This window comes from Thermobia domestica, chromosome 4 (assembly GCF_964235325.1).
Source record: "Thermobia domestica chromosome 4, izTheDome1.hap1.1, whole genome shotgun sequence".
NCBI classification, from domain to species: domain Eukaryota; kingdom Metazoa; phylum Arthropoda; class Insecta; order Zygentoma; family Lepismatidae; genus Thermobia; species Thermobia domestica.
The window spans coordinates 229341727-229369498 of NC_137457.1; positions in this window are offsets into that span (position 1 = coordinate 229341727).

Genomic DNA, 27772 nt, shown 5'->3' on the forward strand with positions numbered 1-27772 from the left:
ATATATAATAATGATCGTAAATGACCAATATTAGTGTCTAATCCATAGTTTTCTGGATCATTCTGATGAACAGTGACATTTCCGATCCGGTTTAAATCTAAAATCAACCTCGCCACTTGGGGGAGTGGAAAAAAGAGATACATAAAAATGATCGGAAACTGCCACTATCAGTGTCCATTTTATAGTTTTCAGGGTCCCTTAGATGAACAGTAATACTTTCGATCCCGTTTAAATCCAAATTCAAACCCGCAACTTTAAAAATCAAATTTAAAAATCATCGAATATGACCGATATTAGTGCTGAATCCACATTTTTTGGGGTCCCTGAGATGAATGGTGACACTTCCGATGCCATGGCCCGCGACATGGGTAAGGGATATATATATATAATATGATCGAAAATGAGTAATATCAGTGTGCATCTAAATTATTTATTTCAACCCAGCATAGCGGGTAATATATGCTAGTTTTGGATAAAATATATTAAATTTTAATGTATACGAAACATTTGCATATAAGAATTTGACATGAACGCGTTGTATGAGAATTTTCATGAGGTAACCTGGATTTACACCCCATTTTTTTTGCACTTAAACTTGATAATGGTCTTAGGTATGTATTTATTTTCTTTAACATGTTCGAATAATGAATTTTCTAATTGATGCTCTAATCTAAATATAAACCTAAATATTTAGTGAAATAATTATTGTATAACTAATACTGATTAATTTCAAAATAGTTTTGCTTATCATTTTTTTCCTCTAGTAAATGTAACGTAAGTTCTTATTCCAATTAATTTCAATGCCATTCGTGTTAGCCCATTCTAGTACGGTATTATCATTAGTGTTCGTTCCAGTTAGATATTGTATGCCTTACTTCTACATATTTTGTGTTCTTTATTGTCCTATGTATTCAGTAAAATTCATATGAAGAAATGAAGAGTGTAGGAATAAAATTGTAATCGAGATTAAATATACGGCATAGTTGTTATCGAGTTACGGTGGGAACTAATCGAGCGCTAATCTTCAAACAGAGGAACTCGGGGACAGAGAATTTTCTCAATGGACAAATTACCCAATTGACAAAATCCCTAATAAACAATAAGCGACATACAGTAAGTCACAAATGTAGTTGAACTGACTACGATTACTCCATTAGGTAAGGTCAAGTACTTGTACTTCTATCACAAACGCCAGGAAAGAAGTAACTAACTTATACGTAACTTTTCAAGTAGCTGGTAAGCGTGTGGATCGTTGAAACAGGCTTTTGTTGCGCAATTGGTGAACGAAAAAAGTTCTCTACTTTAAGATTGATCTCTATTGTTTGCAGCGTGTTGCGCAATGATTGTCACCTATTAAGACATTATAAATCGTTGTGTGCATAAGGTATTATTTCACTACATACTGTATATAAGAAGAAAGGAAATACCGCAATCATGTATAAGTTAGAAAATGTTGAAATTAACTTTAAAATATCAAATCTAAAACGATTGAAAGAAATAAGTTTGTATATCTTTACTAGTCCCCATCCTTTTCCCCATTGCAGCACCCTGCACAGGAGAATATCTTGCTTATCACAGAAGTATGAATTTAAATCATCCCTATTTATGATTTGGCCGTTTTCGCTTTGAGACATTTCTCTACTGGGTAATTTGCCCGTTGGGCAATTTGTCCATTTTTACGATTGTGGGATTCGTTCACTAGTCGGAATATCGTAGACCCAGTAGCTCCATACCAACGTTTCAAATTCCTTTGCGGCAGCCTTGCAACTAACACGTGACTTCATCAAAACTGAAGGATTAATCATAATTCGAGGAGAGTTATTGAACATGTAACAAAGCTTTGAATTATCCGTACTATTCTTTAATCACTTTGCATATTTGTGGTGGTTCTATATTGAAGTGTAATAGATACTGCTTTTTTCTTTTCAGATCTTGAGCACTGTTGTTACGTATATGGTGGTACTTGTACAATTTAGTTATGGCGACAACTAAACCATGATACGCTTATATCTCGTAGGAAGTTCTTAGTTGCCTTCTATATTGTTTCTGTATTCGTTTAGTTTGCTTCAGAGATTGCTCACTTTATAAAAATTGTTCGTCTAGTGTTCATTTATTTAATGTCTGTGCCTAAACTTTCTGCACGTGATTCAAAGAAATATATTGACACTCGTAATAACTGCACTCGTAAAAACATGTTGGTATTGTAGTTTGTGTGTTTAACTGTTAAAAATGGATTTCATAGATAACCTTTGTTAACAGCGTAAAATTCTTGTCCATCTACATCGAAAAAATGTCTTATTGCACTGGTAAAAGTATGGGAATATGACCATTTTCGTGTAATGAAATTAAATTTTCAAAGGGCATATCTCTTGTGGTTTATATGGGACATCACCCTTCATGCATTATAAACTTTAATTAAGGTTTTGGGATGAACTGTAAATATCACGTCAGTACATAAAATATATGTAGCGGCATTGTCTATAAGATTTGCCTTCTGCAACGAGTAAACTGAAGGCAGTAACGTTCCAACCACTGCATAACTGATTACTCATTAGAAACGATCTACCATTTATTTATGGCTTCATGACTAAGCAATGGAGTAAATATATATCGGAATATCAAAGACTGGTATGATACTACAGAATCCATATTGCTTCATAGCTGATATGACGTTATTTTTTCTTTCACGAAACACTGTAAAGGAACAATTCTGGAAACAAAGAAGCAAGCATCCAGGTTTCTGTTTCTTAAGTGTTTACATGTAAGATTTTACTATAGCTTCCTTTAACTATTACTTTTGCTAGAATTTATATAAATTGTAAGTAACATACAATTGATCAATCTTACACAGAAATCATTATGTGCAACTAAACACTCAAAGTAGTGATTGTAAAAGAGAATACATTACTCTTTATATTGTGTTTTTCACATCTCCGTTTTAAAAAGTAATTTTCATATCTTCATTTCACTGGTTTGTACAAACCTATTTCTAACAATCCTAAAATTTCTACAATGTTATTAGCGTTTAACTAAAAAAAATGTCCAAAGATCAGCCATATATCAATAGACAGGTCTCAATGAATAGAAAAAAATATGCGTCAGTGCCCATGCGTAGTTTTTCAAAAAATTCAAAAAAAAATATATCTTGTAATCAACAGTTCATACTGAACGTAAACCAAAACACCTTGAAAGCTGAGAGTGATACTAATACATACACTCATGAAGCTCTTTGTTATGACACTAACAAGATGATAGAACGTAAGGGCGTCGATTTCTCTCTAACTTTGGAGGGACTCATTCAGATATATGTTTGATTGCAAAAAAGGGTTTAAGAATGCATATATGAGAATTTTAAGAGAAATTGAAAATGAAATGAAATGACATTTTTGAGTTTTACGTCCCACAGTTATGCCGGTTAGGCTAAAGGAGACGGTGATGATGAGAGATGAATTAAAAGTGGTGGAATGAAGAAAGTGGGAGGAAACGGGAGAACCCTGAGAAAACCCACGCACATGGTGTTTGTCCACTACAAAGTTCACTTGGTGGGAGCAGGGTTTCAACCCGGGACCCCAAGCACCAGAGGATTAAGAGAAATTGGATTCAAATTATGCCAAATACTGTATCTTCATAAAAAAAAATCCATATAACAATAAAGTATATATAGAAAATACATAGTCATAAAAGTACATGAGGGACCACATGACCATAGGCGATATGCAATTTAACATATTTTGGGGGAGTAATTTCGTGGTTCGTTGGCGTTTTGACGCTTCTCTGCCGCATGTGGTATAATTTTCAAAAAGGAAGTGTGGCTACCGCTGATTATCGCTGCGGGGCCGCCAATTTTTGGCAAGATATCGCTAGTTACTCATTGGTGGTTTTACCGACCCTTACGACATGGGGTAGTTATTAGATCACAGTGAGCTTAACATAGTGACATGCTTAAGGGTAAATTATGATTAATTATAATGCTAAAACCGAATAAACGGACTTTTGTGTCATTAAAATATATTTTGTTTAATGACAACATTAATAGATAATTCTGCTTCAACAGATTGTTTATTGCTATATTTATGTACCGTAGAATTCCATAATATACACCATTTTCATTAGTTCAAAAGTACATATCTAAAACGTAATATAATTCTTTAATAAACAATACAAATACGCACAGTGTATTTAACGCAATAAATTTTTGAACCATCTGCAGAATAACAAACATAGAAATGTATAACATGGAATAAACTTTGAAGCACATTAAAAATCAGGAAACATCTGGGATGTAGGAGGTCAGGAGAAAAGCTTCTGTAAGGGAATAAACCGTTACACATGGAATATTCAGACACTCTTTCTTCTGATAACTGATAACAATAATTACAACAATTCTGTGAAAGTAAGAAATTAGATGTTTTACAGGTATTTTTTCTCCAATTACTATATTCTAATTTCTGATTTTTACTATAGAAATATAATTTTATTTCTTAATCTTATTTACAGATAAGTTAATGACGAAGTAATCTTCTAAGAAACAAGTGTATTTTCTGAACATTGCCAAAATGTGGTTTAAGTCCATAAGATATACCACATTGATTTGACATTTAGTCTTTCGTTCCAAGCGCTACTATCGGCTGAAGGAATTCCACTCTCTTTCGGTAACACTCTCTCGCTTAACAACAGCTGAAACCTTATTGGCTCAATGCCTAGGTGTGTCCAGGGTGTGAACTTTAGTTCACATTTTTGCCACGGCTCAAGATATTTTGGTAGCACCATGCGGTACGTTTAGAATCAAAGGAAATTTATACATTCATAAAACCATTGCATAGTAAATACTGAATATTTAATATTATTAACCTTTAACGAAAATTAATCCGAAGATAAAACGTATAACAATGGGTAGATTTCATCGAGCTGAACAGAAACATATGGCCAATGTGCGTCCTCATGCATAGATTTCCAGAAAATCGATGGAAATCAGTTTCTTGTTTGTAAACCTAAAACTGAAGGCTGTACGATAATCACGCCCACTACTAAGAGGAATCTGATATTGAAATATACACTACAGTAATCGCAACGAGTCGTGAAGCTTCATCTATATATACCAATTTCAGCAACCAATAGAACTCGATGGTGTATTCCAGTTGTCAATCCCCTCCACGAATTATTTTCAATTTCATCTGTCGCGTTTTACGAAGAACATCTCCTGAGGTACACTGTTGTCGGATTGCCGCTAAGTGTTGTTTTCTTTAATTCTGTTGTTATTGTTGTTGTCGTTTTACGTTTTTGCTATTATTATTGTTACCGTTTAAGTTTGGCAACATTGTTGGTGCACTTCTCTTATTTCACGTTTTCTGAAATGTGTGTGTGTGTTCGGAAGGAAACTACATGAATCGTATCGAATTCTCCCGATGCATCACACGTGAAGCAAAGTGTCTCTGTGATTGGTGTAGAGCCCAGGCTTTACGAGTCCTTGCGGCCACTATAATTTAGTATTTCAATATGGCGGGAAGAGGACAGTATACAATATGGTTAACGAGATATAACCCAAAATTATGATAAACTATTAAATTTTTTTTGTTTAAATATGATATTCTACAAAGATAATACATTCAATCGATAGATCACACACATTCAATCGATAGATTCATCTAGTTGGGATGAATACAAGGTCTGTCCCGAAATTAATGCACCCCGTTTTCTTCTGCCGCGACTATCTGTTGCACAGCGCTGCCGCTTACACGGAAGGGTGGGTGGAGTCTTCGCAACAGAGCGCGACCAGCACCAGTTGATTCCGAGTTTCTGAAGAGTCACAGTGCCTATTTCAGTGAACCCTTGTGTGAGTGCTCGGTCGAAATATAGATGGAAAAAACTTTCGAACAGCTATACGCGATAAAGTTTTGTTTCAAACTTGAGAAAGCGCCGTCGGAGAATTTTTAGTTGCTTCAGGAGCCTTTTTGTGGGGAACGCATGCCATATTTACAGTACAACAGGTGGCATAAGATATTCAAGGAGGTCGCCGACGAACAACGATCAGGCCGCCCCTCAATGTTTGGTTGAAAAAGTGCGCGAATTGTTGAACTCTGATCGAAGAATGAGCTTTTGCCTAATATCAGAAATGCTTGACATTCCGAAGACCATTGTGCACAGTTAAGAAGTCCTGGAAGTTATACCATGACAATGCTCCTAGCCACACTGCCTTTATGACGACCAACTATCTGACCAAGGTCAGCATTTCAACGCTCCCCCAGCCTCCTTACAGTCCTGATTTGCCCCCGCCCGACTTCTTTTTGTTCCCGAAGATTAAAAAATCTTTCAAAACAAAGCATTTGGGGACCCTGGAGAACATGAAGGCGCTATGACGAGGTTACTAAAGGGCATCCCTGTCACGGACTTTCAGAACGCATATAAAGCATGGAAATCGCGATGGAACAAATGTGTTCAAACAGGAGGGATTTATTTCAAAGAATATTGAGTAATTATACGAATCGGTTCAATAAATCTCTTAAAATAAAAATGGGCGCATTATTTTCGGGACAGACCTTGTAGGCTTGCTTGAAGGTCAACTCTCATGCATAGTTATTGAGAAAATAAAATGTACAGGAACTAATTTTTATGGCGTTAAAACAAGTGTTAATTGTTGACAATCTGGCGCATTTGATATCTTCTGTTCTGCTAAAATAGTTTTTATTATCATTATAAATTTATGTACTGTACAAGAAAAATATGAACCGTTTAGTAGCAGAAAGCATTTATTATTGTCTTTACTTCTCCGAACAGTGAGACACATACTCTTAAGATAAAAGGACCCCGCTCAGAGCTTATGGAAATCCGGTTTCCGTTAACTTGGTTGGTATTGCAGTATGTTGTGTATTTTGGTTCCCTGATTGAAAGTTACAATGGGCACGAAGACCGAAAATTCCGCGTTTATGAGATATCCGCTGATTATTATCATCACTTAAAGACATGCGCTCTCTCGTAAACTGAAAATAATTAAGTTGACATTTTATCTATGAAGTATGAACGATACTCACGAGAGTATGCCAGGTTTTTTAGGGTCGCTGATCCCGAATTTGAGGTCGGTTAACCTCCATCACGTCAGGTTCAAGATCATTAGCAGGTCAAATCGAGAGGGAACATTGCAAAAATCTGAACAACAAATGCATAAATGTTTTTGAGAGTTGGATCCGGTTATGCCATTTTCGTCACCCGACAAGGTCATTTCAAGGCCATTGCAGAGCCATTTCAAGGTTAAACTTGAAAAACCGTCGGACAGATCTTTTAAAAAATCATATAGGTTTTAGTGTAGCTGATAAACACTGTTTAGACCATGAAAGTACAGATATTTTTCAATTAGATAGAAATAAGTTTGAGCCAGGATAGTTACGTTTTAGAATTTTTTCAAGATTTAGAAACGCTACTTGATATTAGCTTTGGATACGCTTGGCAGTGAATGATGACGCATTATCGTCTATGGAAGTAGATGGTTCAATATTAGGGTATTATTGCACTTGTTAGTCCGGTGCTAGGACATTAGGTTTTGTGCATATGTAGCCAGTGTCGTATGATTTCAGATGGGCTAGACATCAATAACAAATAAAACACCCTACTTGAGCTCTACTGCAATACACACAAGATGCTGGAATCGTAATGTGAACAACTATGCAAATGAAGGTGAAACTGGAGGCTAAGTTCAAGAATGATGAGATGTGAGATGTGAGAACAAATCTTTATTGGAGAAGACGGCACTGCAAATGATTGATAGGAAAACTAAATGGACAATATTATTGGTAAATTCGATTAACACCGACTTCGGATTCGGAATCAGCTACCCTGAAAACCTATCTATGATTTTTTCCGGTTTTTCGACGAATTTTCGAGTTTGACCTTAAAATGACCCAGCAATGACCTTGAAACGACCCTGTCAGGTCAAGAAAATGACGTAATTGGATCAAGCGACTCAAAAAATATTTATGTACTTTTTGTTCAGATTTTTGCAACGTTCTCTCTCTATTTGACCTTCAAATGACCTTGAACCTGGCGTGATGGAGGTAACCGACCTCGAATTCGGGATCAGCTACCCCAAAAACTCTGGTATACCCTCGTGAGAATCGTTCATCTTCATAGATAAAATGTCAACTTAATTATTATTTTCAGTTAATGAGGGAGTGTATGTCTTTAAGTGATGATAATAATCAGCGGACATCTCATAAACGTAGGGTTTTCGGGCTTCGCGCCATTGAGACTTTTCATCAGGGAACCAAAATACACAACATACTGCAATACCAGCCAATTTAACGGAAACCGGATTTCCATAAGCTCTGAGCGGGGTCCTTTGCAAGTAATATGTACTTAAGAACAATGTATGGCTGTTGTAAAAAGAACAACAATCTGTTAATGAATGATGTATTTTGCTACATATACAGTACATGAAAAAATAATTCGTTCAAGCAAAATAAAAAAATGACAACAAATTACATACTTTCTACCGCCACAAACGTTCGTTTTCGTTTTTCTCGAAAATCATAAAGCATGATTTTTGTTTACCTTGGTGTGATCTATTACCTTTTAATGTATTTTATTTGAATACTATTTCAATTCAACAGAAATTAAAATTTAAGTCTTTATGATAGTTTTATGCTAGATCTCATTAGCATACTACGTACTTCCGTCTTGCTGATGTCATAATGAAAAGCTTAATGTTGATGTATTTCAACATCAATTTCAATGGTTCTCATCCAGTATAAATTTTTAGGTTTACAAAAACATTCGTTTAACTTGATTTTCTCAAAAACCGTGCACGAGCTTTTATATTTACGCATATCATCTTTTCAGTTAAGTAATTTCTATCTGTCAGTATAGGTCTCATCTTTTGACAAATTTTCTTCCTTTAAAGTGAATAATATTGTACGATTTAACTGTAATATTTTAAGTTATATATAGATATGCGTCTCTCTGTGTGTGTAAAGTGTTAATTTTAAAGAACTTTTACGTTACTTCATCTTAGAAAATTCAGTGTATAATAATTCAAACAATGAAAACCAATAAAAATGCGTCGAAAAGAGCAAATTCTCCATGTACTATGATAAAGAATTAATAGAGTCGTTTTTAAAAAAACATGCATGTCTAGCTTATATTGAACACCTCCAAGTTAATGATAATATTAAGCTTTTCTAGGCGTTTATTAAGACTAAACAGCAAAACATTATAAGGAAATAGATGTATAGTATAAAATCAGAAATTCTTTCACGTCAATATCGCAAATGGGTTTGTAAAATATTTTTCTTATGTTTATAATAAATTATTTTTTTTTACAAAGTCAATGATGTTTCGAACGAGTTTCATCATAAGTTTGATATATTACATTTTGGTTATGTCACATCAGAAGAGGTTGAAAATGCTATCTCTAAACGCCAAAACCAGAACTCACAACGTCTTCCTTAGGTCCCAAATAGTGTTTCCTGAAAATTTCAGACCGCGGAAACTTAAGAAAGGTGCCCAAAATTACTATAGAATTTACCAGATATGGGCAGGGAAGATGAACGGGCCCTCGGATTTCGGTTCAAAACTGATCACAACGTCTTCCTTAGGTCCCAAATAGTGTTTTCCTAAAATTTCAGACCGCGGAAACTTTAGAAAGGTGCCCAAAATTACTACAGAATTTACCAGATATGGACTGGGAAGTAGTGGTCTCAAACGGGTCAGGTTGACCCGACCTGTCCTGTGACCCGACCCGATCCGAGTCGGGTCGGGTCAGGTCAGTCGGGTCGGTTCAGTCGGATCAGTTCACTTTGGTCAATTGAGTTTAGGTTGAGCTTAAACTCGGCTGGACTCGAAAGCTCCTGTTATTCACTAGCTGCCTAGTTAAAAATAGCAATTTTCAATTTTTTTAATAGAGACCATATATCTATTTTGAACACTTGCAGCTAGTGTTTTTATGGTAAATGCTTATTTTTGTAATCGTGTGTACTTTAATTTTTAAATGTGGAAGATTGATTTTACCAATCAACTGTAATATTAATATCTACGCCAATATGGAGTCTGGATTTAGAACAAAACTAGAAGTTGTTTAAGCAAGGCCAAAAGAAAGATTGAATATATTTTGTCTAGGAATTAATTCGTGCGGTTGGAACGCACACATTGAAGCTGGAGTACAAACACAAAATACATAAATACCTTAAGAAAAATATTGTCCATCGCTAGCCACCACTTTCGCCCATCTGTCAGGCAATGTACGGATTCCGTGGCGAAAGAAGTCCTCATCCTTGGAAGCGATCCAGTCAGAGACCCATGTTTCGATATCTTCTGAAGAAGTAAACCGCTGTCCAATCAAATCGTTGTTCATGCAATCGAACAAGTAGTAGTCCGAAGGAGCAACGTCTGGTGAATACGGCGGGTGGGGTAAAACTTCCCATCCGACATTTTCTAAATAGGTTTTGACCGGTTTTGCGACATGTGGGCGAGCGTTATCATGTTGAACAATAAGTTTATCATGTCTGTTCTCCCATTCTGGTCGTGTTCTGGCCAGAGCTTGCTTCAAACGCATTAATTGTCGTCGATAACGTTCTCCATTCATAGTTTCACCCGGTTGCAGCAGCTCATAGTACACCACACCTTTCATATCCCACCATATGCACAGCATAACCTTTGCACAGTGAATATCTCGTTTTGGTTGTGATGGACCTGGTTCACCTGGTTTCACCCAGGCCTTTTTTCGTTTAGGGTTCTCGTAATGGATCCACTTCTCATCACCCGTAATAATTCCATGCAGAAACCCCTTTCTGCTCTGTCGTTGAAGCAGCAATTCGCAAATGGTTTTTCGTCTTTCAACGTCTATGTCTTTCAATTCATGTGGAACCCAATGTGACATCTTTTGAATCATTCCCATGGCTTTCAAGCGTTTGGAGACTGTTGTTTAATCAACGCCTAATGCTGCTGCAAGTTGTTCCTGCGTTTGACACGAATACTGCTCGAGCAATGCTGTCAATTCTTCGTCTTGAAATTTATTTGGCTGTCCAGCTCGCTCTTGGTCTGCCAAGCCGAAATCACCACTTCTAAACCGTGCAAACCACTTCTGACAAATTCGCTCAGCTAGAGCATGGTCACCATACACTTCCACCAAAATACGATGACTTTCAGTCGCACTTTTCTGCATGTTAAAGTAATGCAGCAGGACACCCCGCAAAAACACTTTATCAGGCACAAATTGCGCCATGTTCACTTAACTATAAACTGGTGTTGTTGACGCTTTAATCCACTGCCCTATACTACGAACGATACGCGATGACAGGGGTTTGCAACACATGTGAGGATACACGGAACTGTGGGACGCTCCGTTCGTTGCGCCATCTCTTGTCCACCCGCACGAATTAATTCCTAGACCAAATAGACGACCAATCCCAAGCAGGGCCACGGTGGCTCAGTGGTAGAGAATTCATCTCTGGTGACCATGGTTTGATCCCAACTTGTGCTAAGTGGGCTTTGTGGTGGAGAAACGCCATTTAGTGGGTTTTCTCGGGGTACTCCTGTGTCCTCCCACTTTCTTTATTCCACCATTTCATTCATTTCTTATGCTCACCATATCCCTTAGGCTCGTTGTAAAATCGAGAGGCCTTAAACTGAATATTTCATTTTATTCCACCACGTCCAAGGACATCGATACAAGAACAAGATAAAGATTGGATATGCAAGACGAAGTGCATAGTAATCTTGCTCTTGGCCTTGTTTTGGTGACCACCAATTAGCGATGAGCGTATTTTCTTGCTTTCCGTATAGTATGAAACACCATAATCAAAATCACACTTGGTCTTCATTTGAATCGATGAGGCAAGTATCCTTGGCTTTTGTATAGCATGAAAGACCACCAAGACTACGAAATGCAGGACCAAGACTTGACTGCAACACAAAGAAAAGACGCAGTATTGACCAAGACCCAGAGTGCGAATTGTTTGAATTCCATTTGTTGCGCTGAAAGTGATTAAATAAAATTAGTACTTTATAACAAATTATCATACTGTATTTTTAAATTTTCGGATCGGGAGAGCTCGGGTCGGGTCGGGTTGTCGAGTCGGGTTAGCTCGGGTCGGGTAGTCAGGTCAAGTTACTCGGGTCGGGTTGTAGGTTCGGTTTATTCGGGTCGGGTCAATCGGATTAGATCGGGTCGGGTTGTCGGGTCAGGTCAATCAGGTTGGATCACTGGTCGGATCAGTCAATTCCAGTCACGTGTCGGGTCGGTCTTCAACCCGACCCGACCAGACCCGTTGCGAGAGCTACTTTGAAGATAAACGGGCCTTCGGATTTTCGGTTCAAAATTGATCACATCTTCCTTAGGTCCCAAATAGTGTTATCTTAAAATTTCAGACCGCAGGGGACCTAAGGAAGATGTGATCAATTTTGAACCGAAAATCTGAGGGAAGTTTATCTTCCCTGAGAACATCTGGTAAATTCTATAGTAATTTTGGGCACCTTTCTAAAGTTTCCGCGGTCTGAAATTTTAGGGAAACACTATTTGGGACCTAAGGAAGATGTTGTGATCAATTTTGAACCGAAATCCGAGGGCCCGTTTATCTTCCCTGCCCATATCTGGTAAATTCTATAGTAATTTTGGGCACCTTTCTTAAGTTTCCGCGGTCTGAAATTTTCAGGAAACACTATTTGGGACCTAAGGAAGACGTTGTGATCAATTTTGAACCGAACATCTGAGGGCCCGTTTATCTTCCCTGCCCATATCTGGTAAATTCTGTAGTAATTTTGGGCACCTTTCTGAAGTTTTCGCGGTCTGAAATTTTCAGGAAACAATATTTGGGACCTAAGGAAGACGTTGTGATCAATTTTGAACCGAAATCCGAGGGCCCGTTTATCTTCCCTCCTACCGAAATTTTATATCAACAAATTACATACATGTTCACCTTGTGTTTGAAAACTAATAGATTTCTCCAAGAATGGGAAGAAACCAAAATATCTATTACATTAAAATCATGGTATATAGATGTTATAACTAACCATTGGCCTATTTCTATCATTAATTTAATGTGCAAGTTATATGGGTATATATTATATGACAAGCTGTTTAATCACGTGAAAATTTGCATTTCACCAATACAACATGATTTCATGCCAAATAGTTCAATAATAACTAATTTGTTAGAATTTAGTCAGAAGATTCCTAGTCGTTTCGAAAGGAAGGAACAAATGGATATAACATATACGGACTAACGGACAAGTTAGATCACAAAGTATAAAATTAAGAAGCAAAAAATGAGTTATTCAAAAGAAAAAAATTCTATTGTTTCTTTATTTTTTACGTGACATACACCAATATGTGGATTTCCAGCAAGAAATAACCTTTAAATTTGTAAGTTTATCTGGTGTTCCTTATGTTTTTAATATTGGTTCTTTATTATTTTTAATTTTAATTAACAATTTGCCTAGTGGTATGCTATTACAATTGTTTGTTTTGTAGTTTATGTAAAAAAAATATAAATCAAGTCAATTTCAACATGGAAGATCATAACAGATTACAACAAAACTTTAATAATATTAGTGAATGGTGTAAATTTAAAGTACACTGTAATACAAGTAAGTGTAAAAGTGTAGTTTTTAATAGGGAAGCAAAGTATGTAAAAATTAACAACATACATGTTGAAACTGAAGCAGTAATTAAAGACCTCGGTGTTACATTTCATAGTAAACTAACATTTAGTAATCTTATCCTTACTCTTACTAATTCTACAAATAGTTACGTTATATTTAACTATTCTAAAAAGCAAGCTTGAGTATTGTTTAGTATTCTGGTATCCTCATTTTAAGAAAGGCATACAACTCATTGAAATAATTCAAAAAGTTTTAGAGGTACATATATTACAAAACGTTTAAATCAATTCAACGACTTACCTGTTTATCTTGCTACGTTTCTTATTCAACTTGAGTGGTTAAAGGAAAGAAGAGTTGTGCATTCGATACTTAAGAACTATATTACTAACAAAATTGATAGTTAAACATTAATACAACACATTCCTTTTTATATACCAAGATTTCACACTAGAAACCAAAACTTATTTTTCAACCCTAAGTTGAGAAGCATAACTCAAGTAAGTTCATTCATCAGACGATATTCAGACTACATAATAAACTTAATGATAAGTTAATGATAGCTTTTCTCGGATGGAGGAGTTAAATTTTGTTAACGTCTATACGAGATACTTCATATGATTAAGTACGATAATTCTTGTTTCATCAGTTAATGAAGTGTAACCTTTATTTCTTATGGCTCAATTGCACATTATTTTTCATGATCTTCGTGTTTTGTTTTTTCCTTCTCTTTACTCCTACTTTTGTGATACTTTTATTTTCCTTCCTTTTTCCTCTATATTGTAATGCTGAATGTTATTACTCATGTAAGTTAAGAAGGTGTATTATGAACCTATGCTTATGTACTTTCAAATAAATAAATACTGAAAATGTCTTATAAATTTCAGATTATCGTTGGTATCTGATAGATTTTGAATGTGTATCGTTTAGATAATTATATTCTCTACCATACAGTTAGCAGTATTCCTAAAAATCTTATTCAAAAGTAGCCAACCCATTTCAGGTGTGCTCTTATTTAGGAACCTGAAAAAGATATGTATCTATGTATGTATAGATAGATAGATATAGCTTTCAGTTGTGGTTTTCGAGGGAAATCACATAGGTAAAATTTAAATTTTACCGAAACAAGATAAGGGTAGAAAGTTTAATCCAGGTTTAAAAATTTGTACTAGAATTAGTACATTAGGTAAGCACATTTCACTTAGCTTGTAACGACATAATTTATCTTTTTTATCAATGTAACTTTTCTCAAGAGTCACCACTGACACACTTACTAATAGATACAGACTAAAATATGTTTCGATTATAAACACAATGTGTCGAATTTCTTTAAGTGTTAGCAATATCATATTTCCTTCGATATGTGCTCCTTTAATATTTCTACGGAATTCGAATTTCGGACTGTCTACAGTTACATTAAATTCATTTCGCAGAAATAATGGTGTGACAAATAACACTATATTACATTCTAGCTTTTAGATTTGCCATGGTGCCCACTTTTAATTTGTAAGCCTTTGATAAGAGAAAAATAAAACTGTCGATACTGTTCAGTGCATATTACTCATAGTCTTTTACTTGTCATTATTTCCACCAGCTTGAAAAGACTTTATTCAAGAAACTGATGTTCTACTTGTAGAATAACGACAAAGGGAATCATCCTTTTGGAAAACAACAATATATAGCTCGCCAACCACACTTTTAATTGTTGCTGAAGAACTTGTCCCAGCATATTGAAATACCAGGCTCCATTGCTATTGCAAAGAATGCAAAGAATGCGAGAAACGAGCTTAGTTAGATGTTTGACTGCCCAGATGGTCTGTTATGACAACGACGAAAGACGTGCCCATTTAATAAATTATTTCACCATCCCATAACGGCCCATATTTCATTAAACTTTTGTCCCCAAGTATTTGCATCAATCTCCACTCTGGTTCTATGTGTTCTTCACGATCCTCGTCATTTGAATCCCGTAATCCTCGATCATTTCCTCCAAAGCGTATTCGAATACCTTGAATAGTGTTCATATGAAAATAACCCATTTTCATAGAAGAGAATGTTCAAATACTGTTCAGTTGCCTCACTTGTGGTTAATACGTTCCCCCAGGTTGTTGAAGAATGTCCCTGTAGCTGGACTGCTACAGACCGATTACTACTCTGAAATAAACAAAGAATTACTAAGATCATCTTTACTAAAATAGCACTTAATTGTATGAATACCGTGAATATTCAACATTATAAGTATATTATGACCTGAAAATGTTTGTATGTATGTATTTATTAGTTCAAGTAACCTCAAAACTGACTGTCCGATTTGAATAATTCTATATTTGGAAAAATATTCCTTCTGCATATTTTGCCTATTGTTATTCCCTCACTCCATGAAGCTAATCAATAATGAAGAAAATAAAACAAAATTCGCTAGAAAAATTTACGTGGAACTACATCCGCTCATCCCAATGGTTAGTAGTAAGAGCAGCATCAGGACTTACTCGACTATCATTGAGATGGACATCACGTGACCTGATCACATGGTATGACGTCAGAGGGATCAATGCTGTTTTAGTATAAGACCGTGCTATATACCACTCTAAGTTTAGTAAGTCCATCAAATTATGGGTTAAAAAAAGTTCCCAAAAACGTAAATTTCGAAGGTTTCTGATCTATTTTATCCTCTTTGATGAGGCTTTATATAATTAAGTACTCAGCTGAGTTCCCTTGTATAAGACTTAGGTTCGTTTACTCACCATTTTCAAAATTTGGGAGAAGTACATAGGACCACTCTTGAAATTTGGGAATTGTCCAGATCATAATTTGGCAAATGCTCTCTAGGATTCTAATGTACACTAATGTAAATTTGGGCGGTACGGATTGTTCCCTTTTATGAATATAAAATTTCCAAAAATTAAATTTGGAGGTTTTTGAGGTAATCTATCCTCCTTGATGAGCGTTTATTGAGTTATATGATTACATAGTTTAGTATAGGAGTCCACTTTATGTATAAGACACGGTTACATTGATGTAATCCTCTAAATTTTGGGGAGAGCTATGTTGGCCAACCTCTTAACTACGGGATATTTTCTTTTCAAAATACCCTGTTTCTTGTCTTAACTACGGATATTTCGATTTCGAAATGGTACTACAATAACTTTTTAAACACGTTTTGTTTCATGTGTCTTCGATAAATAGAGTGAAGAAATGGACTTCTTTGTAAACACTTACGAAACCGCTTTAAATGTAGTTTAAAGGTTAAAGGTAAATTACCTCCGTAGTTTACAGGTTAAAGATTTACCTCCGTAGTTTAAGGGTTAAATTTGGGAACTGCGAAAAATCAAAATTTAATAAACGTTCTCTGGGATCCAAATATATATCACTGTAAATTTAGTTGTTCCAGGTTTTCCCCTTCTATGTATAAAAATTTACCAAATATATAATAGTAACAGTGTGTCGTGCCATGTGGTAGGTCATTGACCTAATATATCCTCTTTGATGTTACTTTATTACAACATATAGTTATATGGATGAATTGAGAGACTTGTATTCTTGAACAAAAAACAGGTATCATGCTGCACTCGTCTTAAATTTTTGGATAGAAACGTAGGACCCCGCTTAAAATTGTGTATGATTTAAAAAATTGGTAAATGTTCTGAAAGACATAGATACATACATTTGTAAATTTCGTTAATCCAACTTCTTTGTATCCATGGGTATAAAATATCAGAAACAAATACGTAAGTATCACGTAATATTATTTTGTTGAGAAAATTAATTTAACCATGTTTTCTGTACGAGTCTAAAATGTTGAACGTTACATCATAAGATTCATGACATGCAAACAAACATTTTGTTTTCAGAGAGTGAAAGAATTTTCACATTAAAATTTTGATCAAAATTTCAAACAAACATTTTGAAGCCAAAGTATTCGAATTAAAAATTTTCAATTTAAAAGTTTTCCTACCAAAATTTTGAAACTAAAATTTCCCAAAGGTTTTCAAACTAATTTTTTTGAAACATCAAAAATCAATCAGTGATCAAAAAAGTGTCGAGTATGTTTTTAAAGAATAATAAAGATTTCAAACTCATCATTCAATTAAATTGCATCAAGAATAATTTTTCCACTGATAGGTCAACCAAATTACACCAAGAATAACTTCACATTTCACGGTTTCACGGTTTCAACTATTTAATTAATAAATAAACGGTTTTCAAAATTATTTCAATATATCTATGATCTTAGACTATGTGTCATGACTACAAATTCTAAGGTACAAAGTCTTCCAATCAGCTTGTACCAGTAACATTAGGCACTAAGGATTTATAATTTTTTCAGTGAGTGCAAACAAAAATAATCGAAAATTTTTAAACTAAAAATTTAAAACATTTTTCAAACTAAAGAAATTTCCAATCTAAAACAAAAAATTAATCTTTCTTCAAATACCAAGAATTTAGAACAAAAATTTTCAACCTAAATTTTTCGAAACTAAAAGCATTTAAACAAACCGACATATATAACTTTTTAAGGTAAACCAGATTTGAAACAAGATGTTAGTGTTCATCATGAATACACAGAAAAAAAGAACTTTTACATGCATTTTCGGTGACTCTAGACGAGGTGGCAAAACGTATTCTGTGGAACGATTACTGTCTAATCTCTCAAATATGTTACAGAATTTTGTATTTAACATATTCAATGATACCGGTTCCAATAAAATTTCAGTGAAATAAAAGTAAATCTAAAGAACTTGTACGGATGAAAGGTTTTCAACCATAATATGGACCGCATGTGATTATTATTGATGATCATATGCGAGAAGTGAATAGTGATATAGGTGATTTTTCAATAAAGGATAGCATCATCGAAACAGTAATTTTACTTTCATTACACAAAATGTGTTTCATCTAAACAATGCAAATAGAAATGAGTTCAAATTATTCGTATGTAGTTAGTTTAAAAATCTACGTGGTAAGTTACAAATCAAACATACGAGTTATCACACCATGTCTGAACATCCACTGGTTCTAACGAAAAACAATATGACTATGGCTGGATCTTAATCAAGATATATCCGATGAAATGAGATTTCGTGTAAATATTTTCCAATATAATTTAAATCACTATGTCTACGTACCGACAGAACATGTTTAAATGATTATGCATGTTAAAATGATGACTTAGTCTATCACCGATATTTCCAACTGTCAAACACGCTGATCTGCAACGTACTCTGCTCAAAGCTAAACCGAGATTGTGTAATGCTACAGTTATTAATGCAAATGACTCTTTGATCAATGGTATTTGTGAAAATTATTATAATGAGTTAAAAGGCAATGATCCACTGACAAGTGCACAGAAAATAAGACTGAAATGTGAAGAAAACATGCTCCGCTACCTCGTGGACTATACCAAGTCATTGGAAAAGAAGAAACATTTAGCCGTTCAACTGAGAAGATTCTTACCAGCACTACTTGCACCTATTGTAGAAAGTGTGTTATCCAGTATTTTATTTAAGCAGTAATCATTATGGGACATAGCAAGGAAACGGTTTTAGTGCCACCAGAAATACTTCAACGAATGCATGTATCATCTAATGTGACTGAAAAACGTGAATCCCATCTCGTTTATGAAATTAATATATATTGAATACGTCTAACCCAAGTGATGAAGGAAGATGGAATCAATACAATAGAGTATTACAGAAGTATTTTTATGTCATACGCAGGGGTGTAGCCAGCAGGTTTGTGTAGAGGGGCCCGTAATTTTTGAGGAGGGGGGGCAACTACAATGTACAAAGCCGAAAAATGTGTTGCTGCTAGTGTTTTTGAGGCCTGAAAGAAATGAAAATTTTGGTTTCCTTCTGGAAAACTAAAAACACTATTTTAGCTTCTTCTTATTCTTCTTTGTCTTATTTTTATTCTTATTTTTCTTTTATTATTATTATTATTATTATTATTATTATTATTATTATTATTATTATTATTATTATTATTATTATTATTATTATTATTATTATTATTATTATTATCGATAAATTATATTCAAGATAGTTTTTATTATGCTTAATCAAGAACTACTGTCCGGGACCAAGCGCTATACTTTTGTGCATAACTATAAAGGTAACCAAGACAGTTCTGTCCCTTTCCGTGGGAGTCTGTATTCAATTGGACCTCACACTGTGAGTTGAATGCGTGTAGAGATAAGGCGAACGTCAGTTGTTGTGTGGGTATATCCAACATACTACCTGCCTGTGGCAATTCAGACACTCCGTGAACTTGCGTAAAGACAGAGGGAACATGGGACAGAGAGTCACAAGAGCATGTATGCTGAACGAGTTCAAATGGAGGTCAAACGCCGCTGTAGCAGGACAAAGATATCCCAGGCCTTTGGTTAGAGTGTCGTGACGACGCGGACATTGCAGTGATGGTTTAACAAGTTTAAGAACGAAGACGAAACACCCGAAAACACCACATGCCAGAAGACCAACACATGTACAAAGAGGAACTGGGACTACAATTCAGTATGTGGTGAAACCATTCGGCAGTACATCCATCAACTTGTGAGGCACTACAAGTTGGATCGATGGGTCTCTCATATTTTGACTCCGGGCCAGAAGGCAACGCGGCCGTCACCTGTTTTTATTTACTGTTTCGGTGCCATTTCTGGACAGGGCGTTGACATGTGATAAAATGTGTGTCCTATACGAAGCTCCACGGCGCCGTTATCATTGATTAGCATCCCATGAACCGATTTCAAAACAGCAGAAACCAGTACTGTACCAGAAGAAGGTTCTTCTGTGTGTTTGGTGCATCGTGCATCGGGAACTGCTAGCAGCTGGTCAGAGTATCAATGCAACTGTGTACTAGTAGTAGAAAATGGATCGATCTGGGCCATATTAGACCATATTAGAACAACATAGACCAACTCAAGAGCCCCTGGGAAATCGAGCACCTTGAACCGTGAACCCATGGTCTTTTACGACCTTCATTTTAGGAGTGTATTTGTTCCCTTTAATGAGCACTTTTTAGGGGGTGTACTCGTTCTCTTTTATGACCTCCATTTTAGGGGTGAACTCGTTCCCTTTTATGACCATATTTTCCAACCCCAATTATAGCAGAAACTACGAACAAACAGCAGAGCGGATAATACATAAGACTCGTTCTCTTTTATGAGTACATTTTAAGGGGTGAACTCGTTCCCTTTTATGAGCATATTTTCCAACCCCTTAACAGAAATTACGAACACACAGCAGAGCAGATAATACATAAGACTCTTTCTCTTTTATGATCACTTTTTCAACCCCATAGCAGAGAATACATGGAGACTGTGAACACATAGCATAGCAGGTAATACATAAGATTCATTTCCACCCCTATTTTAACACTACATACTTTTTCCACCCTTATTTTACCATAGCAGATAAAACATAAGACTACGTAACATAGCAGGGATGTATTCGTTTCTACCCCTAATTGAACAAGGCATAGATTTAGACTCGTTCCCTTTTATGAGCACTTTTTAGGGAGTGTACTCGTTCTCTTTTATGACCTCCATTTTAGGGGTAAACTCGTTCTCTTTTATGAGCATATTTTAACATAACGAACATAGCAAGGGTTTTTCAACCCCTAAACATAGCGGACATAGCACAGGGGGTGTATTCATTTTTTCCACCCCTAATTCAACATAGCAGAGAGTACGTTCTTTTTTATGATCACTTTTTCAACCCCATAGCAGAGAATACATGGAGACTACGAACATAGCAGGGGTGTATTCGTTTCCACCCCTATTTGAACATAGCAGAGATTGCATAAGATTATGTAACATAGCAAAGGGGGTGTACATAAGACACTAGTAAAAGAGCATGGCTTATTTTCCAACCCTTATTTTAACATAGCATAAGACTCATTCTCTTCAACCCCATAGCAGAGCAGAACTAGTAAAAGAGTATGGCTTATATTCCAACCCCTATTTTAACATAGCAGAGACTACGAAACATAGCGAAGATTAAACATAGTTCATTTTAGGGGTGTATTCGTTCTCTTTTATGAGCACATATTAAGGGGTGGACTCGTTCCCTTTTTCAACCCCTATTTGAATATAACAGATAATACATAAGACTACGTAACAAAATAAGGGGTGTATTTGTTCCCTTTTATGAGCATTTTTTCAACATAGCAGACAATGAATACCTATGTAACATAGCAAAGTCAATTGTCACAGAAAGTACATGGAGACTACGAACATACAACTATTTAACATAGTAGAGCTGTATTTGTTCTCTATTTTAACATAACATAAATAGCAAAGACTACCAACATAGCAGGGGTGTACTCGTTCCAACCCCTATAGCACAGATTCTTTTAAGGGATGAACTTGTTCTAACACCTATTTGAACATAACAGAGACTATTTTCTTTTAGGGGAGACAATATTTAAAGATTGCAAAGGAATGCAAACTTCCGTGTTTTGTTATCAGTTATATAATAACTTCCGCCATATGTGGATAATTCTCATTACGTCATTCATCCGGATTTTAAAAACATTGTGCTAGCTTTTCCTCAACAGACAATATTGATTTATTAGTATGTGTTGATCGGAGACACAATGCAATCACACAGGTTTGTGTTGACCGCTCGCGATCTGTCTTGTCATTCAAACCCTGACCGTGCCTCGATGACACCATCGCTATTGCGCAATATTGCGCAATGCAATTACAAAGGTATAAAAGACTGACCGAGAAGTTCTTTTTTAATCAGTTGCTTGTTCGTGCTTAAAGAGTGAACTTCTTATCGGTGAAGCTATTTTTATTTTTTCTGTGTATCAGTGTGATTTTCTTAGTTGTCTATAGGTAAGACATCTTATAACGATAATATCATGTTATAAAAACTCACTTCTGAACTATTATAGTAACGTTGTGTTATTTTTTAAAAAACTCACTTTTGTACATATTATAGTCATGGCAACGAGAAAGGTTAAACCAAATACTATCAATTTATTAACTGATAATCTATTTAATAATAATTTTTTAAAAATCATTTTAAAATGTGATAATGTTTTAAATGAGGATAGTGGTTGCTTTTTAAATAATAAAAGAAAAGACTGTTTAGATATATTAAAACAGGAACACGATAATACATTTTTAAAGTAAATTTTCTTTGGCTACAACTTTTGTAAAACCAGTAGATTTAGAAACATGTAGATTCTTTGTAAATAGTGGTAACGAAATTATTTTACCGACTACAGATGTGAATGCTATAATTGAAAAACTATTTAATAAATTTTTAGTTGAACAAGAAAACAGAGCAATTAAGAAATCAGGGTGGTCTCTATGCTCTCAACCTACCATCTCTTAGAAATTAAAATCAGTAAATATGATCCATTGACCGCATCTTCTTATATAAAATTGTCTCGATGGATTTTATCTAAGAAGAAATGTGTTTTAAATATTCAAAATAACGATAATAGATGTTTTATGTATTGCATTCTAGCTGCACTGCATCCTGTAAACAATAATCCACATCGTGTAATTAATTACATACAATATATTAATACTTTATTACCGTTATTTGAAAAAACGAACATAAAATTCCCCGTTGAAGTAGCACACATACGCAAATTTGAACATATGTATAATTCCGCATTTACTAAGGAACAAATTTCTATTAATATATATGGCATTGATTATGATAATGAAACAATTTGTCCGTTACGTATAAGAGAAAACACATCTATAGGTAAACATATTGATTTATTGTATTGTGAAGAAATTTCGATAGTCATTATTGTCTTATAAAAAATCTCAATGCCTTATTGAAAAGTCATAAAGAAACAACTTATATAAAATTGCCTCAATGGATTTTATCTAAAAGGAAATGTGTTTTAAATATTGAAAATAACGATAATAGATGTTTTATGTATTGCATTCTAGCTGCATTGCATCCTGTAAAAGATAATCCACATCGTGTAAATAATTACATACAATATATTAATACTTTATTGCCGTTATTTGAAAAAACAAATATAAAATTCCCTGTTGAAGTAGCACACATAAGCAAATTTGAACATATGTATAATTCCATATTTACTAAGGAACAAATTTCTATGAATATATATGGCATTAATTATGATAATGAAACAATTTTTCCGTTATGTATAAGCGAAAACACATCTGTAGGTAAACATATTGATTTATTGTATTTAAACTCTCATTATTGTCGAATTACAAATTTAAATGGTTTTGATAGACATCAATTACGTACTCATCAAGCATTTATTTGTAGACGATGTTTAGTATCTTTTTTTAACAAATCAAAATTAGATGAACATGAGAAATTATGTAAAGAGCACACTCCAACCAAAATTAACATGCCGAAACAAGGAGATGTTTTAAAATTTCGTAATCTAAAGTTGTTATTACAGAATGATGGCATAATAGTTGCAGATTTCGAAAGTTTATTAAAACCTATAAATAAACAAATTGGATCCAATACAAAACAAACTCAGGAACATGTACCATACAGTTTCAGTAATATTGTGTGTTGGAGTAACAAATATATAAAATGAGATCCAGTTATTTATCTTGGAGAAAATGTATCGATTAATTTTATGTCTGCTATGGAGAAGGAATTAAAAAATAGTAAATATATTAGATCAACAAAAACCAATAATACCATTAAATAGTTCTCAGTTACAGGAGTATAATCTATCCACTGAATGCTCTGTTTGCGATAGTAAATATATGAGTAACAATAGAAAAGTTAAACATCATAACCATTTAACTGGGAAATATATTGCCAAGGTTTGCAATAATTGTAATTTGCAAATTAAACGTCAGAGTAATTTTATTCCTGTATTCTTCCATAATTTATCTGCCTATGATGCACATTTATTCGTGAAAGAACTATGTTGCACACCTGGCAATATATCTGTAATTACTGAAAGCACTGAGAAGTACATCACATTCTCCAAACATTTTAATTTTAATGGTAGACCTATCGAGTTATGTTTTGTAGACTTATATAAATTTCTTCCGTACAGTCTCGATAATTTGGTGTCAAAATTAAAACCTGAGCAATTCGTATATACAAAGAAAAACTTTTCCGACGATAAGTTGCCTTTAATTCTCCGTAAGGGAATTTATTTTTATGAATACATAACAAGTTTAGATACATTTAAAGAAACTGAATTACCTGGAAGAGAGGCGTTTAATAGCTAATTGAATGGAACACAAATTTCCGAGACCGACTACCATTGTGCAAAACTGATTTTGCATGCGTTTAATTGTCAAAATTTAGGGAACTACCATGATCTATATTTAAAATGTGATGTACTTCTCACAGCAGATGTATTGGAAAATTTTAGAAAGACGTGTTTAAATGCTTTTAGTATTGACCCAATTAATTGTTTTACTGCACCTGGTTTGGCATGGCAAGCCATGTTATATAAAAGAAAAGTTGAACTTGAACTCTTATCAGATATTAATATGTATATGTTTGTAGAAAAATCGATTCGTGGAGGCATCACACAAGCTGTATTAAAGTATGTCAAAGCTAATAATCCCTATGTACATGATTTTGATGCGGAAAAAGAAAAATCCTATTTACTGTATATTGACATGAACAATCTGTACGGACTATCAATGATTGATTATTTACCATATTGTGGTTTTCGGTGGGAGGACAAAATTGACAATTGGCAAATCAAGAATAAAATTATCAATTGGTCCACTGATAGTGAATGTTTTTTTTCTAGAAGTTGACTTAGACTATCCAAATTATTTACACGAATACCATTCTGATTTTCCGTGTGCTCCAACCAATGAAGTTCCACCGAATGGTAAATACTCAAAATTACTATTAACACTTAAATCAAAATCGAATTATATCATGCATTATAGAGTATTACAATTTTATCTAAAACAAGATTTAATATTGGTAAAAGTACATAAAATATTATGGTTTCGTCAATCTAAATGTCTTACATCTTATATAGAAGAAAATACTCAGCGTCGTGGAAATTCTACAATTGAATTTGAAAAAGATTTCTATAAGTTATTAAATAATTTTGTATACGGAAAGACAATAGAGAATGTACCAAAACGCATTGATATAAGATTAATTAATAATGAAAAAAGTGTAAAAAATTAGTAGCGCAAGATCAGTTTCAAAATTGGGTAAAATTAGGAGACAATCTTGCATTATTTCATATGCTAAAATATCTGTAACTCTAAATAAACCGACCTATGTAGGAGCTACAGTTTTAGAATTATCAATATTAGCAATGTATGAATTCCATTATAATGTAATGAAACCTCAATATGGAGATAAGATTAGTATTACTTACATGCATACTGACTCTTTCATTTACTACATTAAAACCGACGATATTTATAAAGATATAAAAGACATGAATGAGTATTTTGATACCTCAAATTATGCGGAAAATCATGCTTTATATAGCACAAAAAATAAGCACGTTTTGGGTAAAATGAAACATGAAATGAAAGGTAAGCCAGTCAGTGAAGTAATTTGTTTACGTGCTAAAAATTATGCCATAAAGGTAGATAAACAGAAAGAACATAAAACGTGTAAAGGGATCAAGAAAAATGTTGTCAAAAATCAAATTACTTTTGAAAATTACAAATCTTGTTTATTCAATAAACAAATTATACAAAAAACACAATACGATCTTCAATCGAAACAGCATAATATCATGACGAATGAAGTGAAAAAAGTAGCGTTACACCCTCATGATGATAAACGTTATATATTAGATTGTAATGTTCATACTTTACCATGGGGTCATTATAAGATTATGGAAAAAGATAATCAATGTAAAATATGTAAATAATTGTTACTTAAATATTAAAAAGAAAGGTAGGAATGTCAAGAAAAGATTGTATAAATGAATTACATAAATCTGATAGAAAACATTATGCTAGAATTCCTGTTATTACCAATGGTATTCACGATTTATGGCAGGCAGATCTTGTAGAAATGAATAGTGGGAAATTAAAAGGTCTAGCAAAAATTAATAAAAATTGTAAATATTTATTAACTTTCATAGATACATTTAGTAAAAAAAGCATGGGCGGTGCTGTGAAACAAAAAACTGATGAACATATAGCCAAAGCTTTTGAGTCGATTTTAAAGCAAAATCAGATAAGTCCTAATTATCTTCAGACGGATAGAGGCAAAGAATTTTACAACACATACTTTACTCAATTAATGAAAAAATATAATATTAAGCATTATTCTACATATACTGAAATAAAAGCTAGTATTGTCGAAAGATTTAACAAAACATTGCGTAATTTAATGTGGAAACGCTTTACTTTACAAGGTAATTATAAATGGGTCGGTATATTACCAGAATTAATAAAACAAGCACGTTTTGGGTAAAATGAAAGATGAAAGGTAATCTTACTAAACACAGCACTATCAAAATGAGACCTGCAGATGTAACAAAAAAACATGAACAGGTTTTATTATCAACCGTGTATTGTAAAAAGTTTGCTTCCTTTTAAGGAAAACCAAAATTTAAAGTGAATGATTATGTTAGAATAAGTAAGGCGAAGAAAAATTTTCAAAAAGGATTTACTCGTAATTGGACAACTGAAATCTTTCAAATAGCTAAAGTATTCCTGACAAATCCACCGACCTACCACTTAAAAGATAGCAAGCAACAACCTATACAGGGACGTTTTTGTGATAAGGAATTAATGAAAACCAAATATCCTCATACGTATTTGATTGAAAAAGTTTTGCAAAAGGAAAACAATAAGGCCTATGTGAAATGGTTAGATTTTCTAAAAAGCGAAAATTCTTGGATTGGTTTAAAACATACTCTATTGTAAAAAAAATCCAGAATTTATAGGTGAAGCATGTCCTCACGAGTATTTCTTGTACATTTTATAATTTCAAAAGGTGAATTTTCTATTTTAAATTCTAACAACACTGTAAATTTTCGTTGCTTAGTTAAATTGTCATCATTATCATCACGAGGTCTATCAGTATCACAAGTAAAAGGTATATTACATCAAATTTCTTCTTCAACAAACATTGTGTTTTTATCTAAAGGAGAAAATAAAGCAAAATATTTAAAAACGTTATTTAAAATAAATGTGATATATCTGTAATATGGAGTGGAAAATTCCTTTTACATGTATGGTAGCAGGTCCTACAGGTTGTGGAAAATC